The following is a 6,114-nucleotide window of genomic DNA, read 5'->3' as shown; positions in this document are numbered from 1 at the left end:
GGTAGGGTTGTACTCCCAGGAGGTGTTGAGATGGGCAGCACCATCTTCTCCACTGCCTGTAGTCCCACTGAGGGAGGATGCTGAGGTTTGTTGGAGGTTCTGGAGAAACAGATCCTGAATCTGTCGAGTAGCAATGGGGAGTAGGATCGCAGGGCGATGCACAATCTGCATTTTGTGCCCTGTCATGAGCTGAATTGGGCTGCAATTGGAGCAGTGCACAGGATGGGAGTGAATGGTCATTAACACACCAGGCAAGGCAGTTGACCTTGACCAGATCATCAGCTCCCTTCATGACAGCTTTTCTCAGTACTGTTTTTATAGAAAAGTAAAGCCCTCGACTATCCCGCTAACTGCTCGGTGGTAGGTGATGTGGAAATGTTGTTCCACAACCACAAGATGACGGAACTGCTGCATTAATTCAGCTGTGAAATGAGAACCAATATCACTCTCTATCCTTTTCAGAAAGTCCCATCTGATAAAGATCTGTTCCCACAAGATTTTAGCTGTAGTGGCTGCATCATTTTTTACAGGCAGGGAAAGATTCAATCCACCAGGTAAGCATAACTACAACTACCTGGATATACCGGTCCCTTCCTGTTACTGTGGGTAGTGGGCCTGTATAATCAATCTGCAATGTTTCCCACGGAACGTCATTCAGATGAGACATGTCCGTTCACGAGTCCGGGTTAATTTGGTCACAGGTTCAGGTAGTGATGGACATCCTGGTGCATCCTGTGTTGTCAATAGTAATTATGCAACATATCGAGGATTGGAAAAAGAGAAACATGTCCCAAATTTGATCCATCAACAAAAATAATTCTTTTCTGAGGCATCAAAGTGTGACCCAAGTCAAATTAGAGCCACCCTTGTTGGATGAATGAGTCCTTGCTGAGAAAGGATGAGGGAAAGTCTTTGCTATGGTGTACGGCCTCTTTGGCCACAGTCACATCAGGGTCATGGTCCTGACAAGTTTTTAAATCACGTTTAACTGGAGTCTGTCGTACCAGTGCCAGTGTTCTGGGTGGATCCCATGGAATTCCCTCTGGAGTAACTTTCCTGGTGAGTCAGTCTGCCTGGGTATTACCATCACCCTCTTCACTAACTCTTGCTGCTGATGTACATTCACATTACAAATAGCAAATTGTTCCCGTCACTTACCAGCAATATACCAAATCATTCGGCATTTGGAGTGGTGGGTGAGTGGTTTCCTTTCTGTTGTGGAGAAGTTGTGTTTTTTTTTGCTAGAGAGGAAGGTTTTCCCTGAGGGAGTTACAACCAATGGATAGTTTCTGAATAGTTGGAGTTTCCATCAGTGGCAGTTTGAAGGGCTGTGATCACAATAAGCTCAGATTTCTGGGTTAAATATTATGTTGAGTATTTAATAAGGATATTACAGCTGTCATGAGGGACATAAGATGCAGCAACAGTCTGATACAGTCCTTATTCATAAAGTTGAGATCCATCCACATGAACACCAGTGAAATTGGACAGTGGTGTGGCCCTAATATGTCCAATGGACACGGCCTCTTTCACTGGACAAGTATGTGGGGTTCTTTCAAACTGCAACATCCCAGCTAATTGGCATTTGTGAGGTTACAGCATATTAATATCCTTGATTCGTAACTCCATAATTCATCTACTCTATCACATCAGGGATATTCCCTTCACTTGGCCCTTTGTTAATAATGTCACTGTGGTATGTGGGGTGTGCAGAATTATCGAATTAAACTCGACCAAGTACTCTGTACTTAACTAACCAGTGAACCCTTAAATAAAAGCAATATACTGCGGATAGTGGAGATCTGAAATAAAAATCGGAAGGTGTTGGAAAAACTCAGCAGGTCTAACAGCATCTGTGGAGAGAGAAGCAGATTTAATGTTTCGACTGCAATGTGACTCTTCTTCAGAACTGAAGAGATGGAGAAATAGGATGGGTTTTCTGGCATTGAAAAGTGGGGAGGGTCAGGTACAACAAAAGAGAAGGTCAGGAGGACGGGAGAGATTAAACAAAGATGTGATTGAACAAAAGGCAAAGGGAGTGGTCATGTTTGTAGTATAAAATAAAAAGCACGGTAAGTTTTAAAGTCAGAATACAGCAAAAATGGCTGTCCATTTCAGTTTCGAAGGAGGGGAGTAGACGGCAGAGCGGTAATTGCTAAACTAGTAATCCAGAGACCCAGGGCAATGCGCTGGATAATCCCACCACAGTGCGAATAAAAATCTGGAATTAAAAGTCGAATGATGACTACCCATCTGGTTCACAAATGTCATTTAGTGAAATGGTAACTACATGTGACAGCAATGTGGTTAACTCTAAATGCCCTCTGAGCTAGGGCAACTAGGGATAGGACACCTACATCCCATGATTGAATAAAATAAAGAATCATATTGGAATCAAAACACTAACACTGTTCCTCTCTCCAGAGGAGTTGCCAGACCTGCTGAGTTTTTGTGGCACTTGCGGTTTTATTTCAGCTCAGAACACTGGTCAGTCAATATTCCCAGATTCCGGGAGATCCTTTCCCATTCACCTCCTGCATTACTACAGCAGATATGCATCATTTTGACAGTACCAGCCGGGCTGTGGAATTACTTGGATAGATCGTCCAAAAAGGTCAGCACAGGGATGATGGGCTGAATAGTGTCCATCTGTGCTGTATCATTATATCAAAGAGTGAATATTCAGTAACATAAGATAGAGAGAGAAAGAGAGGAACCAGTGACTGTGGGATTGAACCCAGCCAGGGTCAGCACCTGCATGGGAGGAGAGAGAGGGGAACCATTGGAAAAAGCTTTAAAAACTCAGTGTATTCCGAATGGAGCAAAGATTTAAATCACGTTGGGAGATGGAACCTAGCAGCACACAAATTCACAAACATTTACGTGTCTTTTTTTAAAATTAATTTATCCCAATTGGTTAACAGAAAGATTTTCTATTTTGTATTTCGAGTGTCAATGGCGCTGCTGTTACCCAACATTCCGTGCGGATGTGAATGTGCTCTAGTCACTGTACAGGAGCCCAGTGCGCAGGCGCCGTGCTGATCAGTTGGGAGCATGCGCAATGTCACTTTGATCGGAGCCCAGTGAGTGCGGGAGAGGTTTTTGGAAATGGGTGAGGGAGGAATTTAGCCGGGAGGTGAGGGTAGGGAAAGGAGGCTTCATAAACACCCGATGTAGGCCGCAAGCCCAGAATCAGACTGTGCAGGAATGGGAATGGCGTTTGCAGCTCCGGGGAACAGACCCTGGTTAAAAACAAAAAAACGGCGGATGCTGGAAATGCAAAACCAAAACAGAAACAGAAACACCTGCAAAAACTCAGCAGGTCCGGCAGCATCGGCGGAGAAGAGGATGTTCTGTTGAAGGGTCATGAGGACTCGAAACGTCAACTTTGTTCTTCTCCGCCGATGCTGCCAGACCTGCTGAGTTTTTCCAGGTGTTTCTATTTCTGTTAACAGACCCTGGTTAACGGCCGCCATCTTCCGAAGGGGCAATTTGCTGCAGGGCGCATGCGCGGTCTTCCCAAGCGCCGGAATAAGAACATCAGGAGACCATTCAGCCCATCGAGCCTGTTCTGCCATTCAATAAGGTCATAGCTGGTCTGCTTGTCGCCTTAACTCTACTCTCCTGTCTGCGCCCCCTCCCTCCCCCCCACCCCCCCCCCCCCCCCCCACCACCCCCAACATAACGCTTGTGTCCCTTGTAGATCAAAAATCTGCTTAACTCAACCTTGAATATATTCAATGACCCAGACTCCACTGCTCTCTGGAGAAATGAATTCCACAGACTCATGACCCTCTGAGATAAGAAATTTCCCCTCCTCTGTGTAAAATGAGAGACCCCCTTATTTGTAAACTGTGCCCCCTACCCTTGTTCTAGATTCCCCCATGAGAGGAAACACCCTCTCAGCATCTGTCAAGAGCCCTCAGAATCTAACATGTTTCAATAAGATCACATCTCATTCTTATAAATTCCCATGAGTATAGTCCCAACCTGCTCAACCTTTCCTCATAAGACAACCCCCCTCACTCCAGGAATTGGCCTAGTAAACCTTCTCTGACCTGCTTCCAATGGAAATTGTCACTGCTTAAGTAATCCTAGGCCAGGAGGAGGGAATGTTGTGAATTTCTATCCTGGACAAACAGTGATGGATTTTGGAAACTCCTTTTACAGAGGGTTAGAAGGGGAGGATCAACACACAGGAAACTCAAACCAAGATAAACGTTTGTCTCCTCTGAATTTCAAACCTGGACTGACACATATGACTTTTGTAATATCCTTTTACAGGTGCTTTCACTGCTTGTAATATCTTTCCAGCTGCAGGCTCTGGCAGAAGATTTTAAATTTGAAAACAGTGAAATTGTTTCAGAGGTGAGTATTATTGAACATTCATCTACAATTTAGAGCTTTTAGTGCTGTGCTCTGGTTTCCATAGCTTTGGGGCTGGTGTGGCTTCTTTACTGTGGATCTGAATCTATGTCCATCCATTGCTCTGTTTCACCTCTGCCTCCCTGATCACCTCTTTTCCATTGTTTAACTTCCTCTCCCTCGAACAATGGGTGTATTTTAAACATGTTTGGTATTTCCCTGTTATTTCTGCCAGCTGTGTCTAAATGAGGTGTCCCCTGCTGCCCGTCTCCCGTCTTTCCACTGCTGATTTACCAGCTTTACCTTCCCGTGGTCAGGAATTGTTTTTCCTGCACTAGAGATCATTCTCTTCTGCTTCTGAGCTTATATTGACCATAAAATTCTGCTGAATTTTTATTCCCTGTAATTGATTCTGCACATCCTGAAATGTTAACTCTCTTTTTCTACAGTTACTGTCTGACCTGGAGCATTTCCAGCATTTGCTCTTTTTCTTTCAGATTTACAGCAAACACAATATTTTGTATTTGTTTTATTGCAGCTGTTGCTCACAGAACTGAGTCTAGAAACAGAGATGGACCATTTAACAACTGATTTGTAATGGGCTGCGTGTTGGTTGCAGAAGTTGGTCCCTGGCCTCCGGTGTAGGTCCTTTTTCATTGAATCTGAGGATCATTGAGTGATTGCAATTCAGAAGGTGCCATTTCGCCGTCATGCTCGTGCTGGCTCTCCAGAACAGTAAATCAGCTTGTCCCACTCCCCTGCCCTTTCCTCATAGCCCAGCAATTTATCCAATTCCCTTTTGGAAGCCTTTGTTGCATGAGTTTGAGCTGGAGTGGAGATGGAGGAGAAGCTGCTGGGATTAACCCTGAGGACTTTGGAACCCAGTCGGGCCCAGCAATTTCCAATGTGAAATTGTCATGGGAGGTAGATTCTAGGGGAGATCAGGTTGCTAAACGGACACTGTCCAGACAATGTAAAAGAATATTGTTTAAAGAACAATTATTTTTGTAGGTGTTTTTAATCTATTTTACATATCCATATTTACATACAAGTTTTTAAAATTTATTCTTGGGATTTGGGTGTCATTAACAAGACCTGCAGCATATATTGCCAATCCCCAGTTACCTGTGGAGAAGATGATGTTTGACCTTCTTGAACAGCTACAGTCCATGTGGTGAAGGTGCTCCCACAATGCTGTTAGTTAAGGAATTACACTTTTTTCACCCAGTGATGATGTCGGAACAGTGATATATGTCCAAGTCAATGACACTTAATTTGTTTTTATATAACACCTTAATGTAATAAAACGTTCCAAAGCATTTCTGAGGAATGTTACAAAACAACATTTGACAACAAGCCACATAAGGAAATATTAGGGCAGGTGACCAAAAACTTGGGCAAAGGCGTAGCTTTTAAGGAGTATCTTGAAGAGGAAAGTGAGGTAGAGAGGCAGAGAGCTTCAGGGATGAAATTCCACATTCCAATTTAACATCCTGCAGCAAGAGCTGGTCGAAGGAGTTGACAATTTTCGAGTGCAGGCAAGTCAATGAAGCCGGTAGATGGGGAGGATTGGAGGCGGTGGAGTGGGCAGTGAGATGTTATAAAGGTCCACTGGAGGCTTCGACACCCGAGTAAATTGCAGTGGCCCCGCGGTCGCAGCGAACGGTCCTGGGAGCAGCTGCGGGCCGCGGTTCTCAGTAAAATGGCGGAGTCAACGGCCGCCATCTTGAGCGGGGTCAATGTGCAGCA

Source organism: Cetorhinus maximus, unplaced genomic scaffold (assembly GCF_964194155.1).
Source record: "Cetorhinus maximus unplaced genomic scaffold, sCetMax3.hap1.1 HAP1_SCAFFOLD_495, whole genome shotgun sequence".
NCBI classification, from domain to species: domain Eukaryota; kingdom Metazoa; phylum Chordata; class Chondrichthyes; order Lamniformes; family Cetorhinidae; genus Cetorhinus; species Cetorhinus maximus.
The sequence above is the reverse complement of the archived record's forward strand: the minus strand, read 5'-3'. Positions refer to the sequence as shown.